Source organism: Dama dama, chromosome 30 (genome assembly GCF_033118175.1).
Source record: "Dama dama isolate Ldn47 chromosome 30, ASM3311817v1, whole genome shotgun sequence".
Taxonomy (NCBI): Eukaryota; Metazoa; Chordata; class Mammalia; order Artiodactyla; family Cervidae; genus Dama; species Dama dama.
This window is the reverse complement of record NC_083710.1, coordinates 16,476,888-16,494,841: the sequence shown is the minus strand read 5'-3', so window position 1 is coordinate 16,494,841 and position 17,954 is coordinate 16,476,888.

Sequence of the window (17,954 nt, the reverse complement as noted above, 5' to 3'; positions counted from 1 at the left end):
TACTCTCTAGCTGTGATGTGACGACTTCTCGTTGTGTTGACTTCTCTTATTGTGGAGCACAGGCTCTAGGGCACGCGGGCTTCAGTAGTTGCGGCCCCCAAGTTCTAGAGCACAGGTTCAACAGATGTGGCACACGGGTTTAGCTGCTCCTCAGCATGTAGGATCTTCCTGGATCAGGGATCAAACCTGTGTCTCCTGCACTAGCAGGCAGATTCTTTACCACTCAGCCACCAGGGAACTCCCAACACCAGCCCTCTGATAATTTGGTTACTTGGTTTATTTACCTAGATCCTCCAATCAAATTATCCTTACACACTTTTAGGCGTTTGATGAGTTTAAAGGAGAAAAAATAAACTCTTCAGCATCAGTTTTCTCAGCCATAAAGTGGAGGTGATATGTCTAACTCATAACGTTATTGTGAAAGCCAAACTAGGTAAAAGGGTTTTTTATCCAATTAGACAGATTTCAGCGAACATAAGTTACTTTATTGCCACTGTTAACATTACTTTTATCATTATTACAGACTTCAGTGGAAACTCAGAAGAAGTCTTCCCACTGACAGATCTTTCTAGACGTAGCTAATCATGCAAGTTGTTAGGGTTGCTGTGGTGCAGTTCTTGGATTGGTTGGCACACGCCGGCATCAGATAATTTCAGATATGGGTTTTTTTTTCCTTCTTTACTTCAGGAATGAAATGACAAATTCCTCCCAGGTGGCAGCAAGAGAATTAAAAGTACAGCCCATCTGCACTCTTGCCTCAAATGGGGGGAAAAAAAAAGACAGCAAGCTCATTTCAAATGAATCTCTGCCATAAACTCCAGCCCAGCAACAGATGGAATAAAAGCCCCGTGAGACAAAACACAACACCCCTAATCCCCCAATAAAAAAAAAATGATCAATAAGGCTAGAGCACTTTAAAAAAAAAAAAAAGGAGTTCTTCCAGAATGCTACAGGGTGCCAGGAATCATACCGGGGACAGCTGCTGCTGACAAGGTAGCCTGCAGGGGAAGGTTGCCTGGAGGAGGTTCTTCCACATCTTTGGCAGAACTGAGAGAGGATATGTGTGCTGGGGGAGGGGAGGATGGGGGCAGGGAGAGTGACAAGGTGTAGAGAGGAGGAAGAATCATCAAAGTGGATAATGTGGGGCTACACCTAATAATAACTAGTGATTCCTGGCCATGAGACTAGACATTCAGCAGCTTAAATACGCCATGAGGTCTAGGAGTACATAAAATTTGTTGTGCTCACTAATTAGAAATGCTACCAGATGCATTCTGTAAAGGTAAACAGATGTTCAGAGATGGCGGAGGAGCCAAAGCAAACATGGAAACCAAGGAAGAGCCAAGAAGAGCAGGAGCCGGTTGCCTTCCTGCTGGGATGGTTCTGGGTACGGTGGTTGCATTTGCAACATCACCGTAGACAGTTCAACAAGAATCAGAAATGTCTGTGGATTCAGTGTATTGACACAGCATCCATGGCTTCGGGAACAAGTTCTTGGTCTTGGGACTCGCCCGGCCCTTGGAAGGAAGACTCCACCTTCCAATGCAGAGGCCTGGGTTCCAATCCAGGTTTGGGCGTTAAGATCCTGCGCGCCTCGAGGTCTGGCCAAAAACAAACAACAAAAAAGATAGGCTCTGGGTCTAACCCAGTTATAAAGTATAGACGGCCATAGCTAAGGACGGCGGGAGAAGTGCTTACCCCTCTGCACGTCTGCGTGGACACACACACAGCGGCACGCACTCAGCACCCCGGGCAAACCATTCCTACAGTCCTGGTCTTCTCGTACAATCCACCAGAAGGACACCGAGCCCACCCCTGCCAGCCCTCAGCTTTGCTGTCCAGGGGTCTTCTCTGACCCTCTCTCAGGGAAGTCACCGGGAAGCCGCTGAGACGGCTCCAGCTCCTCGCTGCTGGTGACTGAGACAGCTCAGTCACTCCTGTCACCCAGAAGTCCTGCCAGGCCCAGCAAGATGCTTCCCTGATGCTGTCTCGGGGGATCCCTAGCCTCTTGATTGGATTTGAATGCCTTGGCTTCATATGTGACAGAATAAACTCAGAGAGACTTTGAAGATACAAATTATTCTGTAACTTCTTTTTAACCACTTGGTCCTACATTTAAATAAGTAGGCCATTTGGAAATGTCTGGTTTCCATGGTTGGAAATGATCAATCTTGAATTTTAGACTGTGTTGGAGACTATTTTTAATATGGATATTTTTTATGTGGATATTGTTTTTAATGTGGTTTCATATATATATACATACATATGAGCATATATATGTGTGTGTGTGTATATATATATATACACACACACACACACACAAATAAAATTAAATACATTTTAAAATGTGGATTCTTGGAGCAGCCTTTGGTGGCTGAAAGTCTCAGAAGTGCACCCACTAAACCACAATAATGGGACTATGTCGAAAGGATACAGGAGCCAACTTAACAAATCCCCAATATGCAAAGCAGGAGGAATTTGATTAACAAACTACTATTGGATTATAACCCAATATCTATGAGTCCATACTGATATAATAAAATGATTGAACAGATCAATGGGGGAGAATAGACAAATTCCCTAAGCAGAAGAATCCCAGTGCTACTCCCCCGGCAAGGAGGTGGACTATATATAACTCCCCACTCTCTCAGTGTGGGCTACCCACAATGACTTCCTTTCAAAAAAATACAGTATGAAAAGGTGGGGGAAAAGAAAACTTTATAGTGGAGAAACTCGTCAAAACTGGCTCAGCCGGATGATCAAGGTGAACATCAAGCATGAGTCATGTTGATGCTACGAACCCCTGATGGGATGTGATGGGAAGGGCACTTTACCTCTGTGGTCTTCCTTCCCCAAACCCATAACCCCAGTCTCGCCATGAGCAAAACATCAAACAGATCCCAATCGAGAGACAGTCTACAAAACTGTCTCCAGGACTCGTCAAAAGGTCATCAGAAATAAGGAAAGTCTGAGAAACCATCACAGCCAGGAGAAGCCAAAGGAGACATTTATCTGACAATCAAACGTAATGTGGTATCTCAGACAGGATCCTGTCATGGAAAAAAGGGCATAATGTGAACAAAATGTGGATGGTTAGTTAATAATCACACATCAATATTGGTTCATGAAAATGATAACATGTGTACCGTATTAGTGTAAGAGTTTAATAAAGAACTGGGTATAATATAAATGGGAACTTTCAGTGCCATCTTTGCAACTTCTCTGTTAACCTAAAACTCTTCTAAAATTAAAAGTTTTGAGAAATTAGGATTCCTGGGCACCCCATTCCCAGAGGCTGTGGTTTAGGAGGCCTGGTGCAAGGCTCGCCCACGGACAGGTGGAGGGAGGGAACCAGGCGACGCCACAGCAGGTACCCGTGCCATCTTTTAAAAGGCTACCGTCCAGATACATTTGCTTGAAAGTGTTTTAGTGGTAGTCCCTCGGTCATATCTGACTCTGTGCGACCCCCTGGACTGTAGCCAGCCAGGCTCCTCTGCCCACGGGATTCTCCGAGCAAAAACACTGGAGTGGGTGCCCATTCCCTGCTCCAGGGGCTCTTCCCGACTCAGGGACTGAACCCAGGTCTCCAGCATTGCAGGCAGATGCTTGACCATCTGAGCCACCAGGGAAACCCCCATATTTGTTTGGGGAGACAAACAAACGACCAATAAAATGTCTACCTCTCTCCACATTTGAGTACCAGAGGCTCCAAGGTTGAAAATGATAGATTCATACCTGCCTGGCCCATGAATAACAGTCCAAGTGCCCAGTCACCCTGAAAATGTTGTCCTATTACCCCAGGGCCGTTCACCAAAGGACACATTTCCTCAGGTTTTGACAACCCCCAATATGATCACATTCACCGTATTACGCTTTAAACCGCGATGGTGATAACACACTGTCCTCTGGCTTCCAGCCCTGCGAGCTAGCAAGACAAAGAAAATAAAAGAGGAAACAAAAGACGTTGCTTCCAGCAGCCCTCAAACTGAACACAACATCACATGGCCAAAGTTATGCATTCACGAGGTGGGGAGCAGGGGCAGGGTTGGTGTGTGTATACCCTCAAAGCTTGATCCACCAGGGCTTAGTTGTACATGGTCTCATGGTACACTTCAAAGCCCTAGGATATTTACTCTACATGTGGTCCATTCAGAGAAATACAATTTTAACTAAGGAGTGGTCTTCAATTTTAAATAGGAGCCTTGAGACTATTGCATTTGTTTAGTCAGATAGCGAAAGACAGGAAGGACTGGCATGCTGCAGTCCACAGGGGTGCAAAGAGTCAGACTGAACAGGTTAGAGAAGATAAACATGCATGGCTGTTAGAAATCTTACTGTAACGTTAGAAGAGATTGTTAGTGTCTGTTATGGAATGGTCGGAGTATCTGTTATCCCTCTGTGGATAGGGAATGCCTTGACCTCTTTCTTCATGTAGTTTGTTCTCTTACTGGGCAAATTATTCACTTCCTGCAAATATGACATTTCCATATCGACAGGATGGTTAGTTACTCCCAGCCCATATCATTTGCCTTAACTTACAGACTTTGCTGAAGCATCAGGAAAGACATAACTCGGTGTGTGTGTATATGTGTGTGTGTTTAACCAAAACAGCTGCATCACTTGCTGAAGACAGCCCTGTGAGCAGGGCAATGAATGTGAACATACGCCGTCTTCCATTACCTGGTCATTAGCACTTTCTTACTGGTCACCCGGCCCCTGCCCCAGCATGGTGATCAGACTAATGAGCTTGTCCTGTGTACCAGCAACAGTCTCCCAGACAACATTTTCATGACTAGTTTGCTTCCTCCCTCCTGGGAATGAATTGTAACATTCTCTCTTTTTGACTAAAAGGCAATAAATTCTGAGCCTAACCAACCTCAGAGGAGGGCTAACAGTAATATCCGACAGGCTAGCCGTCTTTCAGAGGGCCCACGATTATGTTTGCTTTTGGAAAACAGCCTAGAATTGGAGATTTGGGGTCTGAAATAGAGAACCATGGAAAAAAATTCATTGAAGAACTTCAGTCCACATCCACGTTGCCAACCTCAAATGATGAGTTTCCATATAGAAAACAAAAATAAAGACAAGGACAAGATAAAGTTTATGACATGAATCATCAGAACCAAGTAACCAGGATATTTCCGTCCACAAGACCTCAAAACAGACTCAAATGGCACTGAAATCAATTGCATTTCCCCATTTTTAATGGCACAAATTTCATTTGACTTAAGCAAATGATATCATACGGTGGGGGTGGGGAACAGTGACATTTAGCTACATGTAACTATGGTGGACAATTTCCAATATGACATTTTAGACCTCTAATAACTTCTGAACCTCCAAAATCCCACGGACAGAGGAGCCTGGTGGGCTACAGTCCATGGGATGGCAAAGAGTTGGACATGACTGAGCAACTAAACAACAACGAATGGTTTGGGGGGTGCTTTCTGTTCTTCCAGGATCCCAAAGAAAGCTCACTGTCTTATACATGGACAGCATACATTTGTATACACAGGTATTCCTGACTTCCATAGCTTCAGTTTTGAATCCCAAAATACTCTGCAAATGCCAAATTCAGGGTTGCAGCTAAGCAACCAATCAGATCCCCAATCCTGTTCCCAGGACACAAATTATTCCTGATATTTAAATAACGCTTCTAATCACAGTCACTAACTAATCCTCACGGCGCTCGGTACGGATCAATGTAAACATTGGCCTCTTTATGCAGGCATGATGAAGGGAACTATTACAGGGAAGTAAATTCAGCATGGGGCACATCCATGGTGAGAGAACCAGAATTTCAAATGAAGAGTTTGTCTCTCGGTTCTCAGCTCAAGCCACTTTTCTCGGCGTTACTGAGAAGTTGCCGCAGAGACAAGAAATGGGCCAAGCAGAAATCACTCTATGGAATGGTTCTTGATACTTAGGCTTGCAGACATCTGAGGCTGCCTCTTGGTTGACATCTTTCTTTGCTGGAAATGCTAACAGACCTTCTCCAGGATGGGAAAGACAGGTGAACAAATACTGGCTAAAAGGGAAAAAGACTCGGTCATTGCATCCTGTTTTCTGTTAGACCACAGTGTCTAGGTCTTTTGGAAAAATTGCTCGAGACAAATTTATCACCTTGTTGTGCCTTGTCAAAGCACCTTCTAGGGTCAGCGGCGTCTGTGTGTGCTCTGCAAACAATCTCCGCATAAGCTGGCCACTGTATTAGGTGCTGAGGATATAAAGACCCACAAGACACCTTCTCTTCCAGGAAGCCCAGTACAGAAAGATACAGGGAAGCCTGACCCATCCTCTTGAAAACCTATACCTGAGTGTCCCAGCTCAGCGCTTAGCTGGAGAACTGTCTGCCCTTGAAATGGCCACCTCTTAGCCTTCAGATGACAGCAGAAGAGTTGACTCAGAAGTACAATGCAAGTCACAAATGCAAGCCATGTATGTGGTTTAAGTTTTCTACTAGTCACAGTTTTTAAAAGTTATTTAAAAAAAAAGTGAAGTGCTTTTGAATTATTTTTTAATTTAAATCAATATGTCCAAAAGCAGTATCATTTCAACAGCTAATCAATAAAAATAAATGGTTCATAATTTTTTTTTTCATACTGACGCTTTGAAATCTCTGTATATTCCTCACATAGTACTAAATTTAGACCAGCGGCCTCTCAAATGACTACCATGTTGTTTAGCCCAGCTCTAGCGCTCTGCCTGGCCTCTCTCACTCTGGGGAGCTCAAAGCATTTGTTCAAACAAAAAGGTAATGCATGTAGAGACATGGATGGACCTAGAGTCTGCCATACAGAGTGAAGTCAGCCAGAAAGAGAAAAACAAATGTCATGTATTCACACATATATGTGGACTCTAGAAAAAAGGTATATGTGTGTGTGTGTTAGCTGTTCACTCATGACCAGCCCTTGGCAATCCCGTGGACTGTAGCCCGCCAGCCTCCTTTGTCCATGGCATTCTCCAGGCAAGAATACTGGAGTGGGTAGCCTTTCCCTTCTCCAGGAGATCTTCCCGACTCAGGGATCAAACCTGGGTCTCCTGAATTGCAGGCGTATTCTTTACCATCTGAGCTACCAGGGAAGCCAGAAAAATGGTATAGATGATCTTATTTACAAAGCAGAAACGGAGACACAGACATAGAGAGCAAATATATGGATACCAAGGGGGACAGGGAGGGTGGGAGAAACTGGGAGATTGGGACTGACATATTGATACTCTGTATAAAACAGACAACTAACAAGATCATATTGTGTAGCTCAGGACCTCCACTCACTGCTCCATGAGTGACTGGAATGGGATGCAACTCCAAAAGGGAGAGGATAAGTGCATACCTATGTCTGATTCATTTTGCTGAACTGTAGCAACTAACACAACTTTGTAAAGCAACTGAACGCTATACACCAATAAAAATTAAGTTAAAAAGAAGAAAAGTTAATGTATTAGTCTCCTGTCGCTGCTGTAACAAATTGCCATAAATTTAGTGGCTTAGCACAAATTTCGCCCTTGTCACAGGTCTGTAGATCAGAAGTCTGACTTCGGTTTCACGAGGCTGAAATCAAAGCGTCATCAGGGCTGCATTTCTTTTAGAAGCTCTGAGGGGGAGCCCACTTCTCTGCCTTTTCCAGCTTCTGGAGATAGCCTGCACCCATTGGCCCTTGACGTCTTCCTTCACCTTCAAAGCCAGCCATGCCCTGCCTCTCACTCCTCCTCTCTAACCACATCTTCCCCCAACAGCAGCCAAGAAAGAGTCTTCTAATTCAAGAAGGTTAAATTGGCCTACTTGGATATTCCAAGATACTGTCTCCATCTCAACTTCACCACATCTGCAAAGTCCCTTTGGCCATATGAGGGACCACAGTCACAGTTTCTGGGGAGAAGGACTTGGGCTTGAGGGGCCACTACTCTATTTACCACAGGTACCAAGATTTGTTATCCCTTATTACAGAGAAGAGTAAACATTTAAAATTGAGGACTGGGACTTCCCTGGTAGTCCAGTCGTTAAGACTTTGCCTTCCAAAGCAAAGGTTGTGAGTTCTATCCCTGGTGGGGAACATAAGATCCCACATGTGGCAAAAAAAAAAAAAAAAAAAAGCCCAAACATAAAACAGAAGCAATATTTTAACAAATTCAATAAAGGCTCTTAAAAATGGCCCACATTAAAAAATCTTAAATAAATATATTTATTTTAAAAAAAGACAGCCTTGATTAAAAATTAATTAACTGATTAAATAGAATTGAGGACTTAGGAGAGAGTCCTTCCTTTTGTTCCCAAGCTCATTTAGATTTCTGCTCTTGGAAAAGAAAGAGAACTACTTTCATGAAGTTCTACCTATATCTCAGGATGAGTCTTTTCTCCCACAGGCCACTGGCCATTCACTCAAAAAACATCTGAAGGTTTTCTAGATACCAGACACAAGCCAATCCTACAAAATAATCACAACCAAAGGAAAATCATGACATTGGGTGATCATTCTTCTTCAACGTTAAGAATTTTTATATTATTAGTAGTATTATTAATAGTATTTTATTTTAAAATCTGCTTACAATATTGGAAGTGCACTAGAAATATGATATCTTCTTGAAAATAGTGTTACTAATTTTCCAAAACCTGTAGGTGTGTCTCCTATAGAATATTTTCAACTCTTTAAATAATCATAAATCACTAATGAAAAGAAATAACCAAGGAAAATTCCAAACGAAGAACAATAATTTTTTTAAAAATCCCTTTATCAGAATAATCAGAATCATTAATACATGGAGTCAGAGGTCAAGGTGGAAATATAAGCAAAGACCAATGCATCCAATATTTTCATAGGAAAATGGTTTTTTTAAAGACAATATTGTGAAGCAATTGTTTTTATCCACATATATAAATGTATCTTTTGATTCTAAGTTATTACTTGCAACAGCTTTCTGCCAAGAAAGCATGCTGTCTGTTACCTAGCTAATGACCTCAGCACCTTTGGGAATAATTATAAAACCAAAACTGGTCAGGGCAGGAACAAACACCAGATCACAAAGTCCAGCCCCCTCACTTTACAAAATAGGAAACAGGCCACACTGGGAGATCTAGTTACTTGCTCAAAGTCCACTAGTGGCTCAATTGGAGCCAAAACCTCAGACTCCAAACCCCCAGGACACTGTTTTTCCTTCTGGCCTATTTGGGAGAGGCAGATCTCTCTATCCATCCCTCTATCCATCCATCCAACCATTCATCCATCCATCCATCCATCTATTCATTCATCCCTCCATCTATTCATTCATCCTTCCATTCATCCATCCATCTATCCATCCATCCATCCACCCTTTCATTCAACAAACATTTGCTGAGTGCCCACCACATGCCAGACACTGTTATAGCATTGAGCCCACAACAGAGAAGAAAACCAGCCAAGCTCCAGTGCTTACGGAGCTTCCACTCTAGATAATGAAGACAGTACAAATACATACTTATCTCAGGTGGAAAGGAGGCTAAGAAGGAAAATAAAGCAACATAAGGGGATAAAGAGGGGCCTCCCAGGTGGCTCAGTGGTAAAGAATCTGCCTGCCAACGCAGGAGACACAGGTTTGATCCCTGGGTCAGGAAGATCCCCTGGAGCAGGAAATGGCAACCCACTCCAGTATTCTTGCCTGGGAAATCCCACGGACAGAGGAGCCCAGTGGGCTAGAGTTCACGGGGTCACAAAAGAGTCGGACACGACTTGGCAACTAAACAACAAGGGGATAAAGAGTGCTGGAAGGTGGTTGCTGTTTCCCATGCAAGCTCAGGGACAGCCATACTCATAAGGTGACACTGAGCAGAGAATAAATTTGAATTACAATTTACAGTACACTCAGAATAACAGCTGATCATAAACGGCAGGGACATAATGAAGCGCTAATAGGAAATTCCAGAAAAATTTTAGCAAAGCTCCTGAGGAGTGACTGAGGATGCGTGTGGAGGGGAGGCAGGTGGGACACAAAAGATTAAGAAGGAAGGAGGTGGCTTGGACCCCCGAGGAATGCTGGTGGTGACAGGCTGCTCCCCGGAGCTTGCCGGTGATTGCACAAGGAATGGCACGTCCCTGTCCCGTGTGCCCGGCACTGTCTGGGGCGGGGGGCTGGCCAGGATGACAGGTGCCATGGTCACAGGGCAGCAGTCCAGCCCCCTGAAACTGACGCCTGAGCCTGAACAGAAGCCTGAAACGCTGGGGAGAGGGATGGAAGAGGGGAAGTCAGCAAGCAAAGGCCCTAAAGTTCAGGCTGGAGCAGGAGCCAGGTTCTTTGAAATAAAGAATGCCCGCAAGTGCCCGAGATATGGCTCAAGCCGGGGGGAGCTGTGCCTCAGGATGCATCTCAGGGGCCGCAAAGAGTCGGACACGACTTAGCGACTGAACAACAAGGCATCGTGCAAAGTTGTGTTAATTCTCGGGCTTTTTGGCAAGCCGTAGGCTGGGCTGCTCTACCACCTAGCGGCTCAACGTGAGACTGCAGCCTGAAGACCGCGGCCTCCACGGTGTTTCAGCTGGGTTCTGCGGCCCCTTCCCAAAGACTGCCTCTCGTCCTAATAAAGTGCCCGACGCCCCGGGGCTGGCTATGGGGTTTCCCTGCTGTGAACCCCGTGGGAGAGGCTGCGAGGATACCTGCAGGAGGGCAGGGTCTCCAGCCCGCCTGATCTGTGACGGGTCCAGCCTGGCAGGGGTGTGCAGAGTACCACTGTGGAGAAGCTGCCGAAATGACCACCCCGGCCCGGAGCTCGGGCTTCTGCGGTTCCTGGATCACGAGGCAGCTTCCCGGGAGATCAGCATTTCCCCACTCCTGGCTGAGGACGCACTCGGCCGGGGCGCTGAGCCCTTCTTCAACATCCCCTGGCTAAATGGTGTCCTTTCACCCGGCACTGCTGCCTGTCGACCGGGCTAGCTCTGGCTTAAAGCCTTCCTGCGTCCTTCCCTCCCGACCCCACCGCCCTCCGTCCCCTCCCGTAGACCCAGTTCCTTTGCAGGGCCACAGGCACTTCTTGCTGCAACCTCAGAGTAAGAGCGGACAGGGCTTCCCAGGAGGCGCAGCGCAGGAGACACAGGTTCCATCCCTGGGTCAGGAAGATCCCCTGCAGGAGGAAATACCCACTCCAGTATTCTTGCCTGGAGAATCCCATGCACAGAGGAGCCTGGGTGGGCTACAGTCCACGCTCAGTCCCTCAGACGTCCGACTACTTGTGACCCCATGGACTGTAGCCCGAGAATACTGGACTGGGTTGCCATTGCCTCCTCCAGGGGATCTTACCGACCCACGGATGGAACCCGCGTCTTCTGCCTCTCCTGCACTGCAGGCGGCCACGAGGTAGTAAAAGAGTCGGACACAACTTGGTGGCTAAACAAGAGTGGGTAAACCCAGCTTGTGTCAGCAGCTGGAGTGGAGTCCAGATGTGGGAATACAGACCAGGAAATGCAAGACAGACGCAGAGATAAGATAGCCATGGCTTCTCTTCCTTCCTCTCCATAGACAGCAGTCTCCTCCCTCACTGCCACCTACCCCAACTCTAAAAGGCTGACATCAGAAATCCTTGGTAATGTGTACCTTTTCAGGGCACAATTTGGGAAACAGAGACGTTTCCAGCTTTTTTCCCTTAATCTTCAGTTGTGCTTAAAAACTGAATCTCTCTTCAAAGTTGTTTTTAGAAACATTTGAGAAAACACCTAATTAATATGCCCCACAACCTCTTTGAACAAATTCTGTTGAGTAATCTGTTTTGAATGAATATTTTGGGTGTGAAATTTTACAGCGTTATATAAAGCATGTGTATAATTTGAAGAAAAATAATAAAGTGAACATCCAGGGATCTACCTCTCATAAACAGGACATCACTGGTACCTTAGAACAATATTACATTCTCTCCCTATCCATGTCCCATCTCCACGGTAATTCACTATCCTAAGTTTTGTATTAATTACTCCCTTACAGTTCTACACACATGTACACATATTTGACTATTAAGTGGCTGTATGGGACTTCCCTGGTAGCCCAGTGGTTAAGAATCTGCCTGCCAATGCAGCGAACACGTGTTCAGTCCCTGGTCTGGAAGATCCCACATGTCGCGGAGCAACTAAGCCCTTGCACAAATACTGAGTCCAAGAGCCCTAGAGCCGTGCTCGAGAGAGGCCGCCGCAGTGAGAAACCCATGCCCCTCGACAAGAGAGTAGCCTCCACTCACCACAAACAGAGAAAGCCTCCATGCAGCGGCGAAGACCCAGCACAGCCGAAAGTACAGTAAAATTGTTTTAATGAATGCATGGTATATATACATATCTGTGTGCACGCATGCTCAGTTGCCATGTCGGACTCTTTGTGACAGGCTCCTCTGTCCATGGGATTTCCCACGCAAAAATACTGGAGTGGGTTGCCATTTCCTCCTCCAGGGGATCTTCCCGATCCAGGGATCAAACCCGCATGTCCTGCGCCTCCTGCATTGGCAGGCAGGTTCTTTACCACTGAGCCACCTGGGAAGCCCACACATGTATGTGTAGATGTATATATTACAACATAATTCAGTCATCATAGAGGACTGATTCCACAACTCCCTTGTATGCCAAAATCTACAGATGCTGACATCCCTTATATAAAGTAGTGTAGCCTAATATTTTGGCAACCCACTCCAGTGTTCTTGCCTGGAGAATCCCAGGGACGGGGGAGCCTGGTGGGCTGCTGTCTATGGGGTCGCACAGAGTCGGACACGACTGAAGCGACTTAGCAGCAGCAGCAGCCTAATATTTGCACTTAACCTACGCACATCCTCCTGTATACTTTAAATCAACTCTAGATCACTTATAATACCTAATACAATGTAAATACAAAGCAAATTGTTGTAAACACAATGTAAATACTATGTAAATAGTTGTAGACATGCAGCAAATTTAAGTTTTGCTTTTTGGAACTTTTTGGGTTTTTAAAAAGGTATTTTCAATCTGCAGTTGGTTGGAATCCAGGGGCACACAACCCACAGATATAGAGGGTCAACTGAACATAGTTTTGCCTGTTTTTGAACTTTATGTAGATGGACTCACTCTTTTATATTCTTCTGTGACTTACTTCTTTGGCTGTTTTTGCAGCATGTCTATGTTGAAGCATGTATCTGTCATCCTTCTTTACCACTGTGGACTATTCCATTGGATGAACATATCATAACTTATACTATTGATAAACACTGTACACATCTCCTGGTCTTCATAAGCAGCATTTTCTCAAGAACTTCCATCTAAGGGTAGATGTGTCACAGGGCACACACAAGTCCACCTTAACTAAGTAATCATCCTTTTCCAAAGCAGTTGTCCTCATTTCACAGATCAGGTTGCCCTGCAAACAGACCAGGATGTTCCTGGAAGGAAGTTTACTGGGAGGGGGTGCTCTCAGGAACAACTGTGAGGGATGAGGGAAGCGAGATTTAGATCTACCATCTTATTTTGTGCTTTTCACTTTTTGCCCCAGTTGTTTTTCTATTTTTTCTTGGCTTCTTTTTTTCTCCACTAGTTTTAAGTATATATATAATTTATATTCTTTTACTGGTACTCCTAGAAATTTATTTTAGCTTGCTGCTTGAATAATCTGGAAAAGTAGACAAGTATGTGTAAGCTCTTCCTGGGAAATCTAACATGTATATTGTTTTTACTGAAGAATTGTTAAGTTTTTTTAAACTGTGAGTGGTTCATCCATCATTTCTAGAAAATTCCCAACAATCATCTTTTCAGCTATTGATCCTGTTCATGCCCTATTCTCCTTTTACTAGTTCTCCTTTCCCTCGAGGTCACTTAACTTTAATATATCACATCTTTGTCTTTCTACATGTGTGTCTTTCTCACACTTTCTACATGGCATTCTGGACAAATTTTTTCAATTCAATATTCTACGCCATGACTAATCTGCTATTAAACTCTTAACACTGAGTTTTTTGGCTCCATTTTTTTTTTAATTTTAGAAGTTTTTACTTGTTTTTTAAAACTATTTCCTTGCTTTCTGCTGTTTTTAATTCAATTTCCCGATATATAATAATTTTTATCACAAAAAATTCATCCTTTCAAATATAAAATTCAGTCATCTTTATTCAGAGTTGTACAACCACTTGTTATGGTTTTTCAGTTGCTAAGACATGTCGGACTTTCAGTTGCTAAGTCGTGAAAGTCCATCTCTTTGCAACCCCGTGGACTGCAGCACACCAGGCTTCCCTGTCCTTCACTATCTCCCCCAGTTTTCGCGAACTCATGTCCATCAAGTTGGTGATGCCATCCAACCATCTCATCCTCTGTTGTCCCCTTCTCCTCCTGCTTTCAATCTTTCCCAGCATCACTGTCTTTTCAAGTGAGTTGGCTCTTCGCATCAGGGGTCCAAAGCATTGGAGCTTCAGCTTCAGCATCAGTCCTTCCAGTGAACATTGATGGTTGATGTCTTCAACCACTACCTCTGTATAATTCCAGAACATTTTCATCACCCAAAAGAAACCCTGCACCCATTAACAGTTATTCTCCGTTCCCTTCTTTCTCCAGACCCTGGAAACAATTAACTGTCACTATGGATTTGCTTATTCTGGACATTAGATATAAACTGCATCACGCAACATGTGACCACTTGTGTCTGCCTTCTCACACTTAGCATTTTCAAGGTTCATCCATGTTGTAACGTGTATTGCTACTTCATTCCTTTTAATAACTGAATAATATTTTATGGATAAACATTTTGTTTATTCTTCAACTGATTGACAGTTAAGTTGTTTCTACTTTGGGACTGTTATGAATAGTTCTATAAATATTCATGCACAAGTTTTTGTAGAAATCTGTATTTTCATTTCCCTTGAGAATCTCCTTAGGAATAGAATTGTTGAATTATATAACTTTGACTTTTTGAGGAACTGCTCACATGAGAGTTAGCCTATCAAGTCTCACGAAAGATTTTTAACTTGAGTCACTGCCAAAGTTCTAGAGAAGTTTTCTTCCAGTCCTCAGGGTGGGAGAGTTGTTCTCCCAACCCCAACTTCACTTTTATACTATGGGTGTAGTCATCTGAAGTCTTCACTTTGGTCATGCCCAAAAGTTTGATGTGATGGTTAAGGAAAAACGCTTCAGTTTGGCTAGGCCACAGGGCCAGATACTTGGTCAAACACATCTAGAGTGCAGGTATATTTACCTGAAAAGGAATTCTTTTTAATGAGATGAAGATTCAAATCAGTGGATTTTGAGTAAAGCAGATGACACTGCATTGTGTGGGTGGGCCTCACCCAGCCAGCTGAAGATCTTACGAGAAAACAGACTGAAGTCCCCTCCCTCTAAAAGAGGGAGTTCTTCCAGCAGACTGCCTCTGGACTACAGCTACATCAACTCTTCCCTGGGTCTCCAGCCTGCTGCCCGCTCAGATTTTGGACTTGCCAGACTTCACAATCATGTGAATTAATGCTTTAAAATAAATCCTTCTCCTGTGGTACATACACACAATGGAATATTACTCAGCCATTAAAAAGAATACATTTGATTCAGTTCTAATGAGGTGGATGAAACTGGAGCCTATTATACAGAGTGAAATAAGCCAGAAAGAAAAATACCAATACAGTATACTAACGCACATATATAGAATTTAGAAAGATGGTAATGATAACCTTGTATGTGAGACAGCAAAAGAGACACAGATGTATTGAACAGTCTTTTGGACTCTGTGGGAGAGGGTGAGGGTGGGATGATATGGGAGAATGGCATTGAAACACGTAAACTATCATTTGTGAAGTGAAGTCACTCAGTCGTGTCCAACTCTTTGTGACCCTGTGGACTGTAGGCCATCAGGCTCCTCCGTCCATGGGATTCTCCACGCAAGGATCCTGGAGTGGGTTGCCATTTCCTTCTCCAGGGATCTTCCCGACCCAGGGATCGAACCCGGGTCTCCCACATTGCTGGCAGACGCTTTACGGTCTGAGCCACCAGGGAAGCCCATCCTATGTGAAATGAACTGCCAGTCCAGGTCTGATGCATGAGACAGGGTGCTCAGGGCTGGTGCACTGGGATGACCCAGAGGGATGGGATGGGGAGGGAGGTGGGAGGGGGATCAGGATGGGGAACACATGCACATCCATGGAGGATTCAAGTCAATGTGTGGCAAAAACCAATACAATATTATAAAGTAAAATAATAAATAAATTTAAAAAAATTATTCTCAACAGAAGATAAATAGGTATCGATAGATACAGATAGATATAAATAGACAAGTATCAATAGATATCAACAGATAATATAGATACATGTAAATACACTCCATGGACAGAGGAGCCTGGCGAGCTACAGTCTACAGGTCGCAGAGGAGTCAGAGACAATTTAGCAACAACATGTATTTTTACAGGTGGTTTCATCATGTTTTTGTATTTCAGTTTTTAATTATGGTGAAACAATATAGTGTGATGAGTAGAACTTAGGCTTTGGAGCCTGACAGATCAGGGCATCACCACTGTGCCTGCTGTAAAAAATTTCAACCTCTCTGAACCTGAGTTTTCTCATAGGAAAAATAGGAATCATAACAAGATTGATGTCTGGATTCGATGACATGGAATGTTTGCCATAAAGGTAAATAGGATTATTGGGTGAACAAGTGTTGCATTTGGGTGGCTCCTTTCATTTTCTATTTTAACTATTTTTTAAAATGTTGCTAACCCTGTTTCTTTAGAGTTCAATTTCCTTCTTAGGAAAATAGTATTCACTTCAGTAGTTTTTCTTCTCAGCAGAGGTAAACATAAACTCTTTCAGTCTATTAGGAATTACCTTAATTTTTATGATCACTCTTGAAAAACAGCTTAGAAAAATATGAATTTCTAGATCTGATGGTTAACCAGCACTTTGAAGTTATTCTCTTTCAGCACACAACTGTTGAGCAGACTAATTGAACTCTTGTGCCATCTCAAAAAGTCAGGAAGCCACAATTTGTCATTCCTTTCTCCACATAAAATGCCTCATTAAAATAGATACTGTATCTCTGGTATTCCATCATGCCCGCCGGATAGTTCTGTTGAAAAAGGAAATGTAAACCTGAATCTGCTCCTGGTAAACCCAGGCTGGCTTCCCCTTCTTTCATCTCTACATGCTCTTAATAATTAGGATCTGTTCTCTGTTCAAGAGCAATAAAGTCACCAAGTCTGTAATTTCTAGACTCTCCTTCCCATCTCTGCACAATCCTAGAGAGGTGAAGAGCTGCTAGAGAATCATTCAGATTTTCTAAACACATCAAGTAAATCATCTGCTTTAAGTCAGTTTGCATCTCAAACACCTATAGGGCCCCAGCAGGCAACACAAGTGAGCAAAGTGAAGCATGTCCGGCCACAGGCCAAGAGAAACACAAGGCTGGACCACAGGAGCAACCATCATGCAGCTCCTGTCAAACTGCTGCCTCACGGGAGTCCAATCAGAGCACGTGTGCGTGCAAAGTCGCTTCAGTCGACTGCTCCAACTCTCTGCGAGCCAGTGGACTGTAGCCCACCAGATTCCTCTGTCCATGTGATTCTCCAGGCAGGAACATGGAGTGGGTTGCCAAGCCCTCCTCCAGGGGACCTTCCTGACCCACGGATCAAACCAGTGTTTCTCGTGTCTTGTGCACTGGCAGGCGGGTTTCTTTACCACTAGCAGCACCTGGAAGCCCCCAGTCAGTACTCCAGGGCATCCAACGCTTCAAAGAGACACTGAAATACAGAACCTATTTAAATGTGAAATCTCCTTATTTTTAAGCGTTGGCAATTGTTTTAAAAATCAGATCTCATACTGGACCAAAGCAGAAGCTTAACAGTGGGCTGAATCCAGAACACAGGAGTCCAGTTTTAATCCCTTGCTCTAAACTAAAAAATCGAAGTGTCTGTTTAAAAGATGACATGGGGCGGATGACGGGGAGAGGCAGGAAGACCTAAAACATCAAATATGAAGCTTCACTCCTCTTGAAATGTCTCATCTTTTTCCAATCTA